Source organism: Rattus norvegicus, chromosome 9 (assembly GCF_021556685.1).
Source record: "Rattus norvegicus strain SHRSP/BbbUtx chromosome 9, alternate assembly SHRSP_T2T, whole genome shotgun sequence".
NCBI classification, from domain to species: domain Eukaryota; kingdom Metazoa; phylum Chordata; class Mammalia; order Rodentia; family Muridae; genus Rattus; species Rattus norvegicus.
The window spans coordinates 120,874,915-120,893,997 of NC_141542.1; the positions used below are offsets into that span (position 1 = coordinate 120,874,915).

The 19,083-nt window shown below is 47.7% G+C and overlaps 1 long non-coding RNA gene across 2 annotated transcripts; it reads right to left on the bottom strand.

The window, feature by feature from the left end:
* Nucleotides 1-1,456: 1,456 nt before the first annotated feature.
* On the bottom strand, nt 1,457-17,965 carry LOC102554935 (uncharacterized). 2 transcript variants are annotated; one of them, XR_015629822.1, is made up of 3 exons: nt 17,747-17,965; nt 10,393-10,541; nt 1,457-6,881 (listed from the first exon to the last, which is right to left on the bottom strand). It is a non-coding gene; the product is annotated as an uncharacterized LOC102554935 (long non-coding RNA). The 2 variants fall into 2 exon arrangements; XR_015629821.1 differs by lacking the exon at nt 1,457-6,881 and adding an exon at nt 9,513-10,011 and having other exon boundaries at nt 10,412-10,541.
* Nucleotides 17,966-19,083: the final 1,118 nt, after the last annotated feature.

A 19,083-nucleotide genomic window follows, 5' to 3' on the forward strand; every position in this document is an offset into this window, starting at 1 on the left:
CAATCAGCCAGTCGCAGAGGTCTTTCCTCCACCCATGGGCTTCTGCCAGTGCTTGACACTCGTGCTGTGGTGGCTCCAGGTCGGATTGGGCAGCAAGGTGACCAGATTGCCCCCAACAGGTGGAGAATCTAGTCCATGGCAGCTGACCAGTGGTCCCATCTTTTGGGACACTCTATTCAAAGGCAAACATCAGCCAGTCTATCACAGTTTAAGTCCTGGATTGGGTGATAATTGTTAGTGCCCGGCTGGCAGGACTGATATGTTCCAAGTAGAACAGCGCTAAGCCATTCATCTCCCAGCATCAGGTACTGGTGCACTGAGACAGGTCTTAAGCTCCGCATACACAGTCTGTAGATATGCATACACATGGCCTCACCCAACCATTTCAGCCCACGCAAGCCATTTTGGGGAGCAATTTTCTCATGAGCAAGGGATGGGGGCAGTCAGGGATGACTATGAACTAATGGGTTACCCGGCCCACGCCAAGGTCCACTGTTCTTCGGGCAGTCCATAAGTATTGTTTGTTGTCAGTAGGCCCCTGTACCCAAGGTCTTTGGCCCACTGGAGCATAGGAGCACAGAGCATTGGGTCCCTGTATCCATAAAACAACTGGGCAGGCTTCCCTCTATCTCTGCACATAGCCAGCACTCCAGGACCGAGAGGCTCTCCAGTGTCCCCTCTTGTTCTTTCTGGGGCAGTCCCTGACCCAGTGTCTTTTTTTTTTCTTTGCATTAGGCACACTGATCTTTAGCCAGGAATTCTCTTCTGTTGCCAGGTACTGTCTTCCTAGGTTCCCTAACTACTGTGGCCAGTATATGTTCCTCTCTTGTCTTTTATCTCTCTTTAGCTCTCTAGCTTCCTCTTCTTTTTGTCTCTTTTCTTCCCTAGCTTTCTGCTCTTTTTACCTTCTTTTCTCTTTCTCTTTCTTTAACCTTACTTTCTCTGTAACTTATACTAACTCTCAGCAACTTAGCTTAACCCTTCAAATTTCTGTAACTTTCTCTTCATACCCTTTCCTTATCTTAGCCAGATTGGTGGGGCATTTTCCAGCCCCTAGGAGACCCACCCTTGGAGCCTGGGGGCAGACCTGGAGCACTCCCTACCTTCAGGCACATTGAAGTCAACAGTCAGGAGCCTTCCATCCATGTCTGGAACATTCTTTCTGGCCTCTAGCAGGATTCTGTCTTTCCTCAGTGGTAAAGAAGATCTGTAACAGTTACTAACAAGCATCTCACGTGGGATGGTGAGAAAACAAGAAGGGAATCTAGAGGAGAGAGGTCCACTGAAGAGGACAAATAGCATTTAGTCACACAGCTAAACCAGGAGGCGTTTTTTTGGACAAAAAGGCCACTTATATTTATAAGCACAAGCTTTGTCTATGAAACAGAAAGGCGAACAGAGAGGCAGCCTAGCTGTTACTGGCTGTCTCTCTGGGCTTAGATTTTCCCTTAAGGAGTACCTACCTCCCTTCAGTGTCAGCTTGGTGGCTTTGCCTCTCAAGAGAACCAGCCTCCAAATGACACTAGGCTTCTAGTAACAACTAATAACAAAAGGATGGAGAGATGGTTAGAACCTGGGTGCTAGATACTAAGCAGCTGACAAAAGAATTGTAACCAGTTCACCTGGGGCTTTCAGGACTTTAGTAACAGCCCTTTACCAAACTGTCTCAGTGGGCTATAGGCCCATGGAAAAGAAAACATTAATCCTGACTGGCAAAACAAAGTTCTTCACAGTTGTAGATACTTTGAAACTATTTTAGGGGCTCTTTTTGTCCCCCAACCTGGGGCATTTTAACCATAGGGGCAGGAACTGGCTGCTGTGGGGATAGGACCAAAGGCACTCTCCATGTTAATGATGATCAGCGAGAAAAGTAATTTAATGTTGGAGACTGACTCCTCCCTTGGTATAAGGACAGCAGATAAGGCAGGCTTCCTTAAAGAACTTCTCTTAATGAGCGCTCTCCTTCGGTGAGCAAATGTCAGAAATTCCTTTCTTGTTTTCCTTATAGTCCTCTCCCACCTCGCTCTCAGCCTTTTTAGATAGTTCTTCCCTTAGCATTTCTAACACCGCCTGTCCCTTTTTTATAGCCTGTTGACAGCATTTCTGATCTTTTAGGCAGCTACACACTAAGTGCCATACCGGCTGAAACTCTGCCTTTAAGATTCCTTACTCCCAAGGAAAATTTAAATCTTTCCCAGTTCATCACAGCTGGCTGCGAGCACAAGCACAGATAAAACACTATGTTTTTGTTTTGTTTTTCTTTCCTTTTTTTCAGAGCTGGGGACCAAACCCAGGGCCTTGCGCTTGCTAGGCAAGAGCTCTACCACTGAGCTAAATCCCCAACCTCCAAAACACTATGTTTTAAAAATTAACTTTGGCTATCAACCAACACACCGCCACTAGAGCGGGGTCTACAAAATTAAGTTTCTTACTCACTAAGCGTTAAGGGGACCAAGAAAAACTCTTCGACGAACAAAGCAAACAGTTTCATGATTTCAAACACAGTCATCGGTCCAAGATTTTAAACACAGTCGTCAGTCCAAATTCAAACACGAAACAAAAGTCAAAAAGACACTAACAGACACAACACGTCCAGAAAACCACAGTCAGGTCACAAAGAAGACAAACAATTCCAACAGTCAAACAAGTAACAAGCAGACGCGCCGCGCGGCTTCGGTAGCAAACTGAAACCAAAAATTCAGACGGAGTCAGCGAGGGTCTTGGATCCTCTACTCCAATAAAATTCAGATGGAGTCATCAAGGGTACGGATCCCTCCGAAAACAGACGGAGGTGCCACGGATCCGGATCTCCCTCTCCTCCAACCACCCTTGGAACGTCTTCCAGGGCTGCGGGGGAGAAGTCCGAGCTCGTCAGCTCCTTCTCTGGCCCGCCCAGATAGTCCCCAGATCTGAGCCTATTGATCGATCGTTCACAGGACAAGACATAACAGACAAGACAAACGCCGGCCGGCTTACCTCCCAGTGGGTGGTCGGTGATCTCTGGGCGGAGGGTCTCCAAATCCCGGGGCGAGCCCCCATAATGAAAGACCCCCGGAGAGGACCTTTCCCTCAGGAGGAGTCCCAAGCGCCCAATGACCGAGCCGAGTCCACTCGGATGCAATCAGCAAGAGGGTTTATTGGAAAACAAAGGTACCTGCGGGCACACAGTCTCTTCGGAGGACTTGCGCACCCAGCAGCTCCAGCATGGGGCTTTTATAGGGATTGGGGAAGCAGAAGCGGGCGTACAGAAGCAGATGCATAGTTACGGGGATTGGTGGATTCAAACGAGGCACATAGACATGTTCACATATGATTGGCTATTTCACATGATGAGGTAATAAGGTATAGCTACACACATTGGCAGGTTTGGGGCGTCCTGGATGTCGGGGGCTGGGGGCTTATCTCTTCCTGCCAGGTGGCCTGTGAGTCAGGTCCGGTACTCCTGGTCTGTTCTGCATTCCTTTCCTTTTATGGTCTGTTAGTTCTAGCGGCAGGGCGGGGCTGTCTGGACTTGCTTTTCACAGTGTTTAGTCCTGAGTTGAAACATACTCTTTTAACTTCATATTTTTAAACCTTAAATCTGTATAATTTTCCTTTCAGCCCAAAAGATATTCATTGTGTTTCTCATCTTTAAGTATCAAAAGGTTATATATCTCTCTTACATCAAAGTAGTACCTGATCCGAAGCCCTTTGTACCTTTTTCTCCCTCTGCCTCAGAACACGTGCAGTCCTCTCGATTCTTTGTTCCCAGGGAGGGGCCTCTTTGGGTTGTCTCCGGCTTTGCTTGGTCGTGTGGTGATCTCAGGAATCCTGTTCAATGTTCTGGCCAGAAAACTCCCTCACTGTGCTCTAGGTTCTCCTATCCCTTTCCTTGATTCTAGATGATGCCCTCGGCTGTAGCTCTCTGTCTGGGGTTTGGGGCAGGGAGTCTCTCTGCAGTTCTCCGTAGACCGCTCAGACACAGTCATCTCCCAATCCACCAGTACTCCTGCCTAGATCTCTATCAGAGCCCTATTCTGGGGGTGAGAGGGAAGTAAACTTTTATCTCAGGTTAGTTGAGTTCTAATGGATACGTTAGGCGCCATTTTGTTGCAGTTTGTTGCAGTTTCCTCTCCAACCCGAATCGGCCAGTAGAAAGAAAATGCAACTCAATTAATATGAAAACAATCTAGCGTCTAGATTGGGCAGATCCACCCTACACTGTCCTATTCCTAGCTCCCAAATCCCTCATCCCTTGCACCTTTTATTTGCCAGGTCTCCAGCTTTTCCTTCTCCCACGACAACTCTCTCCTCACTTCTTTCCTTTCTCGTCCCCTGACTCCTACCCTTCCTGACTCCTCCCCTCTCCTGACTCCTCCCCTCTCCTGACTCCTCCCCTCTCGCTCCCGACTCCTCCCTCTGCCCAAAGCTCTTGCCTTTATTTTACAAATTCAGAGAGAACTCCAAGGCAAACCACAACACTCTGTAGCATGGGGTTTAATGCCAGTGAGATTAGGGAGTCATTGAAAAACCAAAAGTTTGATGAACCAATGGGGGCATATTTAATTTTGAAGACAAGAGGGTTGAGTATTCATCAATCACATCATCCAATCTCCTGGACCTGTGCCCTACCCCATCCCCACACGAGTCATATTCCTCTGTCTCTGGTCTTCCCCTAGTAAGAAGGGGCATTGAGCCCAACTTTTGCCCACTCCACATCTGGCCCTCAGGAGAGCATGGGCCTGTTGCCTTGGCACTGTCAAGATACAAGGTGGCCAGAAGTGTCTCTATGCCTCCCATTTCTGTAGATTGTACCAACAAGAAGAGCAGCACTTTTAGCTGTTACCTCCATTCTGGACATGGGAGTGACCCATGTATCTGCAGAAGCCTATTGGAGGATGAATTGCCTGTGCTTCCTGACCAAGACTATGACATTGAAACATCATCTCCCCCTCAGCAGATGGGGTGCTTTGAGAGACTGAGGAACAGCATCAGGGAGTGCCTGTCAAGACTCAGTTGTTTGCCCAGGGCTTGGAAGAAAAGAACCCAGCAAAGATTCTCCAAGAAAGTGGCACCCCTGAAAGAGGCAGGAGGCCAAACCCAATGAAGGGTTAGCAGGCATCGGAGGCGCAATCTCTGCTTTGTGTTGTGTGTTCTCTGTCTTTATTAGTGTCTTCTTGTTGGAAAAATCAGAAAGGTGTACATTTCTAGGGTCTCCTGGGATGGTCAGATGCATTTCTACTCCAGCTGGATTAAACCCTGATCCTGGGCTCACCACCTCAAGAGGAAATCCGGCTGGACCATGCCTAGGTGCAATCTGATGCAGCTACACTAGCAGTAATCAGCAAGAGCTGTGGGTACTGCCAAGGTGAAAGGGGACGTGTGCAGCTGTTGTCAATGGGGAATATATTCTGATAGAGACTCTGCCTGGGGACCTAGAGCCTGGCAGAGTGACCATGGTCAAACACAAAGGGGCCACCTGAGTGTCCCCCTACATTTGCACTGGACAGGCAGAGTGTGCTGAGCCCTGTGAAGCCTCACATGGTTGCTTGGATGCCTACATGGGGAAACTGAGCTGGATGCCCACTTACTGAGTATCGTGGGTACCCTATCCAGTGGAGATGGTTTCAGTGTCACTAGAATCTCCACAGTGGCATGCAGACCCTTGGCATACCATTCCTTGCTGGTCTTTCCGACCTACTCCTACTCAGGGCAGACTAGCTGGCAGAGGATTTTCACGGCCACCAGGCTCAAGGCAGCAATGCCTCACAGTGATTCCATCAGGACACTGACCCCTGGCCTTCTCAACTCTCCCTTCTTCTCGTCATCACAGGTGAACCCAACAGAGGCCTGCTCAAGAGCAAGTAAGGAGCAGAGATGGGAAGCATCCCACCACAGCTCTGCTCTGCAATCCATTCAATGCCTGTGCTGCCTTGGGCAGTTCCTGTGTGGCCACAGGACAGGCTAAGGGACACCCATCCAACATCCCACCCCCGTGCATACGTAAGAAGCACCTTGATGGCCTCTCACACTAACCAGGCTCCCTCAGGTCTATGCTGAAGCTCCAGCAGCCTGTGAACTTCCCATTGTCCTGTGATTACCCCCTGGGAGACGTAGGACATAGTATATGGCTGACAGCAGGAGGCTCTGGGGATATAGGAGATGGGCTTCAATTGTGGGGGCATGAATGGACTCCAGGATCTGACCCACGACAAATCCCAGGAGTGCTCAAGCTGTGGACATGAAAGGCTTCTGTCTACAGTGAGTGTGTGGTGAGTCTACATTGCAGAAGGACCACACACAGAGGTTGAGGGAACACAAAGTGAAAGGTCACCACCATGCAGTTCAGTCAGCCTGTGTGACTTGCTTTCCTGTGGGAAGTGTTGGGGCAGGCACACAGCACATCTGTCTCTCTGAGCCCAAGAAAGCTGCAAACCTTGTGTGTGAACCTCGAAGGCTTCAGTGACTGAGAAACAAGAACTTTCTGACCATCTTTCTGACACTCGGTCTTCCACATCTGAAGAGCCTGGAGGAGGGTCTCCTCTTATGTGTCAGAGGGTAGCCTTGTGACCGATGTCACTGCGTTTCCTTGGGATGTTGTTCCCAGGCCATGAGCTAGACCACTGATGTGCTGGGAAACACTTCCCTACTCTATGGGACCTTCATCTGCTGTATGTCCAACAACCTGTTCAAGGAGCAATGTACCTCTGCCATGATGAATACAAGGTAGACAGAGAGTCCAGAAAAGAAAATGAGTCTGCCGTCTACCACCTTAACACTGTGCAATTCTATCTTCTAGGGAGCAGGGACAAATCTGCACGGTCCTACCTCCCAGAAGATGAGTCGAGGCGTTGCAGTTAGCATGACTCCTGACATGAAGCACTCAGAGGTTCACCACGAATCTGAAAGTCAAGACACCGACCTCCATTAATATTGTCTTCCTTAGCCTCCCCTTAGAGACAAAACTGAAAGTCACCGTGGACCTTATCTTTAACATGCTGGTAAGACGATCACCTTAGATAGGCGAGCTTTTGATGCTAAGTCATGGGACTCCTAGCAGCTCTGAGAGGAGAGGGCACAAGGGGAGCTCAGTCCTGCAGCTGACACCACGCATGGCTGATGTCCTGGGGTTCTGTTCTCAGGGGGCAGCACGGGGAAACTTCTACATCATGTGAAAGGAAACTCTCCCAAGCAGCCTCAGGTCTGCACCTAGAGCAGAGGCTTTGATGGCACCACATCCTAAAGCTAGTGAGGTTGGAAACATGGCTGTGTATGACTAGTCCTACCACTCTTGCTGCAGCTGTTGTCAGGGATGTCCCCATACCTCTTCATCCAATGCCTCCTGGTCTGACTTAGATACTCTTGCTGGAATCACAACCCAATGCATCTAAATTGTCCATATATGGAAGGACGGGCTATTTATTATGTTCTGGTAAATGTACTCATGCTGTCCATCACTGAGATAAATGATACACTGTGACCTTGTGAGAAAGGGGACACCAGGCTGAGGCAGGTCTCTCCTGAGGTTGACTGCCCTGACAGAAACCCATCAAAACTCAGAGGAAAGGGCCACATTTGAAGCCCTGGTTGACAGGCCCCAGACCCAGGAACTCTCCTTCCTCTTGGCTTTCTTTGTAAAACACTCTTCCCCTCAGACAGACCCATTTCAGTCATTCTCACAGACATCACCTTGGCACACAGTCTGGATATCATCTCCCTTTGTGTGACATGGAGAGATGTTGGCCATGTCCTGTTTCCTAACAGTGATAGAGTAAGCACGCTTTACTGCACATTTACATCTGCCACAGCAGGCTTTTCTCCTGTGTAACATGGGCAGTGTCCTAACAGCTCTACAGTGAGCCCACTTCACGACACAGCCTGGCCTGTCACAGCAGGCTTTGCTCTGAGCCATGCGGGCCTCTTCCTCCTTGTGTGAGCTCTCCCTATAAAGTAGACCTAGGGAATGTTATCTGAGGATGTCCCTCCACCTTGTAAGTCTTCCCAGCTCCCCCACCATGTCCTCAGCATTTAGAGGTGAGCAAAGGCATCAATTCCACCCATTGCACACAGCAGCTAACTCACACCTCATTCTTTCCTGACCTGGTCCAGATCTCCCCTCCAAACTACTCAGAGGACGTTATCCATCTCTCAATTGTCTGAGGTGCAGAGGAAGAACGGCATTAGGAGGGAAAGCAGAGGTGAAAGTTCCTCTCTTGCGCATCCTCAGAGAGTTTTAGCTGTTCAGACTCAACGACGGAGACCATGACTGCGAGATGCCCTTTTTGAACACCATATCCTCTAGGGACTTGAAGCAATGAGGTTGGGATTCCTCTCAAGTAGCAGTGGCCCGTGATCTCATAGCAGAGTGCTGTGTTCTTTTATATCTTAGGGGACAGATGATCCGCCTCTCCCACAGATGTGAACTGGGTTTAGGACTGCCACATGGTACATAGGAGAACAAAGGCCTGGAGACGCCATGCTGTTCACCAGTTCAGGCAGTCACCTTCCCCAGGACAGCTACGATGCCACTGGACAGGCAGAATGGCACAAGTTAACTCTTTCCAAAAAACCCTGACTGTCCTAGTGCAGAAAGCTCAAAAGTCTCCCCTCTCAGCCTCCTTCAGTTCTAGTATGTCTCCTTGGCTAGCACTTCAGTGAGCTTCTGATTCTGCTGAGAGGAGAGCACCATGGAAAAGCTCAGACTTTCAGGTTAGAGGGACAAGTATAGTAAGGAGGGTTTCTTATGCATTGGTGGGGCGCTAGGATGTCTGGGAGGTACAAAGACTGGTGGGAGACAGCTGGGACCACATCTACTGCAAGAAACCATTCTTCTCTCAACTTACACAAGTTCCTTCATTTTGTTCTCCATATTAAGCCTCTTGTCACAAACATTTTGGCCTTGCTGATGTCCCCAGCTTAGCACTGGATTGCAGCCAATAGCTTGGGCTCTATAAGGAGGGACCAAATCCTTAGGAAGTACATGGAAAGCATCCATGCACAGGAGGAAAGTTCAAGGACCAAAGTCTCATCAGACATTGCAAGATACAGAGAGCCTGACAGCCTCAGGTCAGAGGTTACCTTGAATCCTAGAAGAGGAAGAAGGCCCCACTCCACAGAAGAACCTTGGTGGTGATGCTGTTGCAACCAGGACTAGGAATGTGAAACTTGTGTTTCTGTGATACCAGGTTTAGGAGTCTTGTGCCCAGGTATCCACAGTCCTCCTCAGGTACCTCATCTATGAGAGAGTCCTGACATTGGGAGTGTCATGTCCTGATCTTATCCCACTTGACACATGGGCTAAGAAAGATTTTTTAAAGAAAGATTTCAAGGGGCAGGAAATAGGTGGACCCACAGGTGACATTAAAACTCCCGTTCTGTCCTTTGTGGTTATTGACCCTTTTCACACTTGTTTGACTGAGAACAAGGCTCTGAGCCTGATATTTCCAAGATTCACCTCTATGCAATTCAGAATCCCACAGCTCAAATCTGTACAGATACCACTCTGGAGTGAGTCCCGGGACAAGGTGCCTGACATGGGTTTCATCCATGTTTTATTTACAGGCCTATGCCTGAGCAACACTAAACCTACAGAGAATCATTCAGAGATTCCAACTTTAGACATTGGGAGGCGACGTTAAAGAAAATGACCTGTGCAAGGCTCACAGAGCCATGTCATGCATCTGTGACCCTTAGTGCTGTGATTGCCATGCTCTCTGGCAATCTCAAAGTGAGCTCACCCTTTACAGAATAGCAGTGCAGGGCAGCAGAGCAATGCAGTGGCCCTACGGTGGTGTAGTGAGTGGTTCCAGTGGATACTGAAATCACTACATCCTCTGCTTTTAGGAGGAAAGCAAAAGGAAAGTGGGAGGGATTGTGTGAGGGTGAGATTCATGACTCAATGTAGCCCAGGTATCAGCTCCCCCATCCGGAAGAGCACATCTGCCTCTGTATGAAGTCTTCAGGTCAGCAATGCCACCTGGGACACAGGAATTCATGATCACCCTATGAAGTCACTGTACCTGACATCTTGCTCTAGGATAGAACAAAAACAGGATAGTTATATCCCATCACCCAGGTTCCTGTCCATAAATCCCCATCCCACCCCCTTCCCCTGTGTCTTTGAGGGTGTTCCCCCACCCACATACACCTTCCTGCTTCCCCAGTATGACATACCCCTAGGCTGGGGTCCCGCCTTGCCAGGACCAAGGGCTTGCCAATACAGAAACCAGCACATGTCTGGCATCGGGGATTCTTTGGAAGGTACAGGATTGTTGGAGTGTAAAAGAGGGCTGAGAAGCCAATAGAAGTGTATGGCAGATGCTGAAGTCATGTGTCAGATAGCATGGAGGCCACATGCAGCTGGATAGATGGGCTCCCTTGCTCTGACAGAAGCAGAGCCATGGAAGGCCCTGCCTGAGCCCTCCATCGGTACCTTTAGGTCCAGCTGCTTCTCTTGCAAGTCACAAGCAGTATGAAGCTCTGCTCTTGGCTGCCAGCATCACATGGCCTTGTTCACATTGCAGACAGGGCTTACAGGAATCTATTCTCCTCCTACCTATGAGCTGGAATAGAGACCAGAGAACATCAGGTCCCTAGGGCCAGTCTTCTGGCTATCCCCAGAGTGAATCAGAGAAATACTTCTTTATTTTTTTTCTTTCTTTTTTTTTTTTCGGGGCTGGGGACCGAACCCAGGACCTTGCGCTTCCTAGGCAAGCGCTCTACCACTGAGCCAAATCCCCAACCCCAGAGAAATACTTCTTTATTGGATATTTTTTATTTACATTTCAAATGTTATCCCCTTGCCCGGTTTCCCATCCATAAACCCCCTATCCCACCCCTTCCTCCTGCATCTATGAGGGTGTTCCCCCGCCCCACCATGCCTTCCTGCCTCCCCAGCCTGACATACCCCTACACTGGGAGTCCAGCCTCCCCAGGACTAAGGGCTTCTCCTACCATTGATGCCCGACAAGTTTATCCTCTGCTACATATACAGCTGGGGCCATGGGTAACCCCATACTCTTTGGATGGTGGTTTAGTCCCTGGGAACTCTGGTTGGTTGGTACTGTTGTCCTTATGGGGTTGCAAACCACTTCAGCTCCTTCAATCCTTCCCTAACTCTTCCATTGGGGACCCTGTTCTCAGTTCAATGGTTGGCTGCAATCATCCTCACCTCTGTATTTGTCAAGCTCTGGCAGAGCCTCTCAGGAGGCAGCTATATCAGGCTCCTGTCAGCATGCACTTCTTGGCATCTGCAACAGTGTCTGGGTTTGGTGACTATGTATATGGGTGGATCCCCAGGTGAGGCAGTCTCGGGATGGCCTTTACTTCAGTCTCTGCTCCAAACTTTGTCTTCATAGTTCCTCCTGTGAATATTTTTGTTCACCCTTCTAAGGACTGAAGCATCTGCACTTTGGTCATCATTCTTCTTGAGCTTCATGTGGTCTGTGGATTGTATCTTGGGTAATCCGAGGTTTGTGGCTAATATCCACTTATCAGTGAGTGCATATCATGTGTGTTTCTCTGTGTTTCGGTTACCTCACTCAGGATGGTATTTTCTATTTCCATCCACTTGCCTATGAATTTCATGAAGTCATTGTTTTGATAACTGAGTAGCACTCCATTGTGTAGATGTACCAACTTTTCTGTATCCATTCCTCTGCTGAAGGGCATTTTGGTTCTTTCCAGCTTCTGGCTATTATAAATAAGGGTGCTATGAACATAGTGGAGCATGTGTCCTTGTTATATGTGGGAGTATCTTTTGGGTATATGCCCAAAAGTGGTATAGTCGGGTCCTCAGGTTGTAATAGGTCCAATTTTCTGAGGAACCTCCATACTGATTTCCAGAGTGGTTGAGTCAGCTTGCAATCCCACCAACAATGGAGGAGGGTTCCTCTTTCTCTATATCCTGGCCAGCATCTGTTGTCACCTCAGTTTTTTATCTTAGCCATAGTGTGAATTAGAATGTCAGGGTTGTTTTGATTTGCATTTCCCTGATAACTAAGGATGTTGAACATTTCTTTATATGCTTCTCTGCCATTCAATATTTTTCAGAATTCTTTGTTTAGATCTCTACCCCATTTTTAATAGTGTTATTTGTTTCTCTGGTGTCTAACTTCTTGAGTTCTTTGTATATGTTGGATATTAGCCCTCTATCAGATGTAGGATTAGTAAAGATCTTTTCTCAATCTGTTGGTTGCTGTTTTTTCCTAATGACTGTTTCTTTTGCCTTTCAGGAGCTTTGCAATTTCATGAAGTCCTATTTGTCTATTCTTGATCTTAGAGCATAAGCCATTCATTTTCTGTTCAGAAAATTGTCCCCTGTGTCCATGTTTCGAGGCTCTTCCTGACTTTTTCTTCCATTACTTTCAGTGTATTTTGTTTTATATGTGGGGTTCTTGATCCACTTGGACTTGAGATTTGTTCAGGTTGAAAAGAATCGATCAATTTGCATTCCTCTACATGCTGACCTCCAGTTGATCCAGCACCATTTGTTGAAAATTCTATCTTTTTTCCATTTGATGGTATTAGCTCCTTTGTCAAAGATCAAGTGACCAGAGGTGTGTAGGTTCATTTCTGGATCTTGAATTCTATTCCATTGATCTACCTGCCTGTCTCTGTACCAATACCATACAGTTTTATCACTATTGCTCTGTATAGAGCTGGAGGTCAGGGATGGTGATTCCCCCAGAAGTTCTTTTGTTGTAAAGGATAGCTTTTGCTATTTTGGGGGGTTTTGTTATTCCAAATGAATTTGCAAATGGATCTTTCTAACTCTATCAAGAATTGAGTTGGAATTTTGATGGGAATTGCATTGAATCTGTAAATTGCTCTTGGCAAGATGGCTATTTTTCCTCTATTAATCCTGCCAATCCATGATCATGGGAGATCTTTCCATCTTCTGAGATGTTCTTTGATTTCTTTCTTCAGAGACTTGTCATACAGATCTTTCACTTGCTTGGTTAGAGTCACACTGAGGCATTTTATATTATTTGTGACTATTGTGAAGTGTGTCATGTCCCTAATTTCATTCTCAGCCTGTTTATCCCTTGAGTAGAGGAAGGCTACTGATTTGTTTGAGTTAACTTTATATCCAGCCACTTTGCTGAAGTTGTTTATGAGGTTTAGGAGTTCTCCGTTGGAATTTTTGGGGTCACTGAAGTATATTATCATATCATCTGCAAATAGTGATATTTTAACTTCGTCCTTTCCAATTTGTATCCCTCTGACCTCCATGTTGTCTGATTGCTCTGGCGAGCACTTCAAGTTCTACACTGAATAGGTGTGGAGAGAGTGGGAGCCTTGTCTAGTCCCTGACTTTAGTGTCATTGCTTCAAGTACCTCTCCATTTAGTTCCATGTTGGCAACTGGTTTGCTGTATATTGTTTTACTATGTTTAGGTAGGGACCTCGGATTCCTGGTGTTTTCAAGACTTTTAACATGAAGGGGTGTTGAATTTTGTCAAATGCTTTCTCAGCACCTAGTGAGATAATCACGTGGGTTTTTTCTGTGAGTTTGTTCATATAGTAGATTATGTTTATAGATTTCCATGTATTGTACAATCTCTGCATCCCTGGGATGAAGCCTACTTGATCATGGTGGATGATTGCTTTGATATGTTCTTGGAGTCACAAGAACTTCATTGAGTAATTTTTCATCAACATTCATAAGGGAAGTTGGTCTGAAGCTCTCTTTCGTTTTTGGGTCTCTGTGTGGTTTAGCTATAGGTGAACTGTGACGTCATAGAAGGAATTGGGTAGTGTTCTTTCAGTCTCTATTTTGTGGAACAGTTTGGAGAGTACTGGTATTAGGTCTTCCACGAAGGTCTGACATAATTCTGCACTAAACCCATCCAGTCCTGGGCTTTTTTGGTTGGGAGACTCTAATGAGTGCTTCTATTTCTTTAGGAGTTGTGGGACTGTTTAGATGGTTTGTCCAATCCTGATCTAACTTTGGTACCTGGTATCTGCCTAGAAAACTGTCCACATCATCCAGATTTTCCAGTCTTGTTGAGTACAGGCTTTTGTAGTAGGATCTAATGAGTTTTTGAATTTCCTGTTTCTGTTGTTATGTCTCCCTTTTCAGTTCTGATTTTGTTGATTTGAATACTCTCTCAGGGAAATATTTTAACATCACATTTCCTGCTCTTAGAAGTCAAATAACCTGTCAGACCAGTATTCTTCTCAAGGTTAATACTCTAGGGTCATCTAAGCCAGGCCTGTCCCTCAGCTCTTCTTGCTGGCTATTTCCTGGTCAGTCATTTCCTCTGTGGTGTTGAAGAGCAGCAGAGGGTTGAGAAAGGACATCAATGTCACCCTAAAATTCTACCCTAGTGTTCACACACTGAGAGGCACTTAAGATTCACCTAAGAACTACTCAAGTGTGCACACTTGGACTCCACCACAAAGAAAAGTAAATCAAAGCAGACATGGCCTCAGGAGTTTGGAGACTGACTCATCCCTGCTTGCCCAGTGAGTATTTCATACACTATACTTTATCCAAAGAACCAGAGCCAGAGCCACTAAGGGAGTGGCAGGATGTGGAGTGCAATTACAGCCAATGGCATCCTCAGTGTCAAGCCAAGCAGCTGCAGGGAAGCCTCAAACCCAGACTGCTGGGCGGGGCCAAGATCCAGCAAGGAAGGCTTCCTCAGGGAAAACCATTCTCAAGTGTATTACAGCTCAATAAGACGGATGCTCTCGGATGATTCTTGGTGAAATAACTCTGCACTTTCTTCCTTGTAAACAAGGAACTTATGAACATTATGGGGTTGTCTAGGATCCAGGGGTAGTTGCTTCTGGTTGGCTCAATCAGAGAGGTTAGGATGCTTCATTTGCATGTGGGATGGCCTCAGGTTGTCCCTAAGGTACATCATCCAACTACTGGAATGTCATGTTTACTTGTTCTGAAACCTGTAGGCCTTGGCCTGAATTGGAACTAATGCCTACTGTTCTCAATTATGAGAATTGCCGGGGTCTTTAAAGCCTACTTCCATTTTGCCGGGTCTTTTGTCTGGTGGCAGGATCCACTGCCCCACATAAAGTTACACAAAAAGCCATGTCATGTAATCCATGCATGGGGGAGAAAACTAAACAGAAGGTCCTCAAAAGAAGACCCACAAAGGTAGACACTTCAACAAGTGTTCAGTATCCTTACCATCCCGGGAATGGAATTAAAGTTGTTTGAGGTGACAGGTCCCCCCTCCACCATGACTGGTAACACGGAAAATGACGGGCAGGACGGAGAGAACCATTGGTGCTCACACACTTATGTTGGGAAGTGAGACTGGGGCAGCCACCCTAGCTGCCAGCATGAAAGTTTCTCAGAACAAGGAAAAGGGGACTGCTGCCTGATCCATCAATGTAAGGCAGGGATCCTCAGACATCCAGGCTTATGGTTGCCCTGTTCACTATGGCTCAGAAGGGAACCGACAGGATGAGTGCAAACACGTGAGTGGGGATGAGAAATCAGGAACACTGACGCATCATTACATGTGAAGGAAATTTCAGATAAGCAAGGCAGGTGTAGCTTCAGAAATGCAGATTTTCTAAGGTGAACCCCATGCCGCCCCTGTGCCATGTGTCCTTCAGCAAGGAGCTCCCATGAACCCACTGAATCAATCAGCCAGACTTAGAACAATTCTGTGGTCTGTTGCTGGGGTCCAGCCTCCACACAGGATTGGTGGGCTCAACTAGAAGCAGTGATAGCTGGAAGGCCCTTAAGGAACACACAGGCAGTGTTTTTGGGTACAAACTGAAAGGCAGTCTCAGCTGGAGGATGTGCTTGCTTTGTCTCTGTCTCTGTCTCTGTCTCTGTCCCACCCCTCCCTCCCTCTCCTTACCTTGCTTGCAGCTTGAAGTTGAGCACACTCACTAGCACTTTCTCCTCCAGAGATCACATGCTAGCCTCTCTCTGCTTGCCAGTCTCTCTCAGGCTTTAGTTGAGCTCCCTCTTTAGGCTTGAGGCTGTGCTGTCTCTTGCCTTCCTGCACACTCACACTCTCTTGCCTCTGCCAGGCACCAGTCTTTCATTGTTACTCGAAGGAGGTAGACATTGTGTAATCATTACCAGATGTGCCAAACTCAAAAGAAAGACCACATCTCACAAAAGCAACATTTCCCAGTAGCTGCCTTCAGTTCTAAAATGAGCTGAGCAAAATTGTACAGGGCCTCTTCACTCTGGCCACTGTTGGGGTCACAGTCAGGTCAGAAGAGGGTCTGGAATAGGGTGGAGATACACTTCGGGGCTGCACTGTCTGACTTAAAAGAAGACAGCAACCAAGCAATTATAATTGTAAACCAGAGCTCATGGACAGGAAGGAAGAAGGTCAGTTTTATCCAGTGGGGCTGAGAAAATCCGTACATGTTTTGTTTTCCCTGGGTGATATGACCAATCCGAAATTATTAAGGTCCTCAACAAGAAGATGCAAGACTTCATTAAGCTGTGTTCAGGGAGGTGAGAGGTGACTTACACAAAAAAGCCACTCAATACAGAAAATCTGGTGAGTACAGGTGTGATATCCTAGTCAACAAAACGTTAGAACCAACAATGGGCCATGTGACTCCAAAAGAAGGACAACCAATTTGAGACAAGGTCTGCAGAATTTTTAGCTAAAAGTAGAAATTATTTGCATGCTCTCCAGCAAACTCCCCACGGGCCATGTCAGGTACTACCTAACATAACCACGTGGCATTAGCCATAGTCATCATGCAATAGCAGGAGCCCCACTGCCTATATCTCAGTCCAGCATAAGGACGGTGTGTTGCCCTCAGTAAGAGCAAGTGTAAGAGGGCTGGCCCTGACACTTGTTGCCCACTCGGTGGTATGGACAAGAAAGGGACACCCTCCTCTGCCCTAGTACCTCACTACCTGCAGGCATCATGAGACCTGGCCCTGATGTTACCAGAGGAGTGCCCCTGCATGTCACTTGCTGCAGCATTCAGGAGTCTTCCAGAAGACTCCCCAACTTCCAAAGGGGGTGCCCTCCCTGCAAGCACATAGCTCACAACTTCCCCACAGCACAATGCCTTCAACATCAGACGGCCACAACACCTGACAGAGGCCCAGCTTAACCTAGCAATGGGTAGAGTCCTGGATGTGTGTGTGTGTGCGTGTGTGCGTGTGTGTGTGTGTGTGTGTGTGCGCGCGCGCGCGCGTGCGCGCGCGCGCATTAAGTGTGGGTGTCCAAAGAAGGCAGAAGGGAGCCCTGGATCCTGCTGAAGCTGGAGTTACAGGTGCCTGTGAGGAAATCAAAGTGGGTGCTGCAGCCTTACTTGGGTCCTCTGCAAGGGCACTTAGCGCTCTCTTCCCTCTGAGCTCTCTCTCCAGGCCCTGTGCACAGACAACTTTAAGAAACCTTTCCTGGTTGCTATGGCAATCTTTGCAAGCCTGCTGCTGCTGCTGCTTCTCTGCTATTTTTCAGCTGGGGGTGGGGTGGATTTCTGTCAGCATTTCTTTTGTGGCTGCTGCTGCCTCACGAAGAGCTCATCAGCTGTGGGCTGTTGGTGGCTTCTTTGCCCCTAAGGCTTTGTCTGGCTGTGGGTTAGAAGGGCTGTCTGAAAGCTAGAATAAGGGATGGGGGGAAAGGGAGCCTCATCTGCCTCTAACACTCTCAATACACACGGTCCATTTACCACACTGCTTTCCCAGTCCCAGGAAGCAATATTCTACAGTCTGTTTCTATGCAGAACTTGAGTATTCCAGGTCAAATCATACCGAATCTGTCCGGTTCTACGTTGATTTTTTAAAGTTGGAAACTAAGGGACTTTACCTTCAGAGGTAAACACAGGATCTTCTAAAAGATTTCTTAAGCCATTTAAGTGTGTAAGACTGGAACAGAGGGGGCGTTTGGTGGTGGTGGTGGGGCTCCACTTGATGTTCTATAGTAGGTCAGATGTAGGGCGAGGGCTTCTTGGAGCTGGGAACAGAAGCGACCAGAACTTCACAGACAGGAAAGGCAGGCACAGAGCATAGGGCAGCTTCCTGGTCTGAGCCCCGCCCACCAGCGTCCCAGAGAGACGTCCCAGATAGAGAGGGAAGCTGAAATCTGGGAGACGCTAGAACCCGGGGATGCAGGTCACCGCGGGCGGGGACGTACACGTGAGGACGTGCGCGTGCGGGGCGGGCAAGGGGCGGGCTGCGAGCGCGGGACCGCTCCACCCTGCTGCCCACCGACTGTAGTCAAGTGAGGGCGCCTGGGGGGACGGTCCAGGAAGGCCATGAAGGGATCCGGGCCGCCACCCCTCCCACACCCCGCAGCTCCGGCTGCAAGGAAGAGGCCCCGAGGCTTCCTGAAGATTCTGAGGAGCAGAGTGAGGGAGGAAGACTTCCAGGGTGGCGGGTGGATTTTGCCAGGAACTTTGGAGATTACGGATTTCACTGGAGACACGCACTTGCGGGTGTTGGTGATATTGGTTAAGCGCCGATCACTAGAAACATGTCACTTATGCTAAAACAAGCACTATCTCTGTCAACATACATACATACATACATACATACATACATACATACATACATATTTGACAGGTGTGTGTGTGACTTGACTTTTCCAGTGTGGACACCGAGACTACTAGGTAATGTGCAATTAGGGCAGAATTATCGTATATAGCAAGCTGACGGTGCAGAGGAAGTGGCAGAAAACCCCCAGCCCATGAAAGAATGTCAGTAGTCAACAGACCTATCTTGAACTTCACTTTGGAAGAAGTGACGGTTGTCCCAGTGGAGATGGTTAATGCTTGTAGTGTTCTTCAAGAGAGCCATCAACCTCTTTGCAATAGCGATGCCTAGTTCCAGAGTTTAATGTGTGTTGGGAGCGATGCCCTTGAAGCCCTCCATTGTTGATGTTATTATTATGGTTAGCATTAAGTATTACTGGGTTCATGGAAAATCCCCAGCCAGCTGCAGAAGACTAATACAAATCTGGTGGTCAAGACAAATAATATGATAAAGACGTCCTGCTGACTAATAGATATGACAAACCTGTGACCTTTCTGACATCCTGTCAACATCAGTCGACTCCCTGACCACACGAATACTGTGTCCTTGGCCCGCATAAATGTTTCGCACTCCCCCACTCCCTCTGTTAGTCATGTTATGGTATAAATTCAG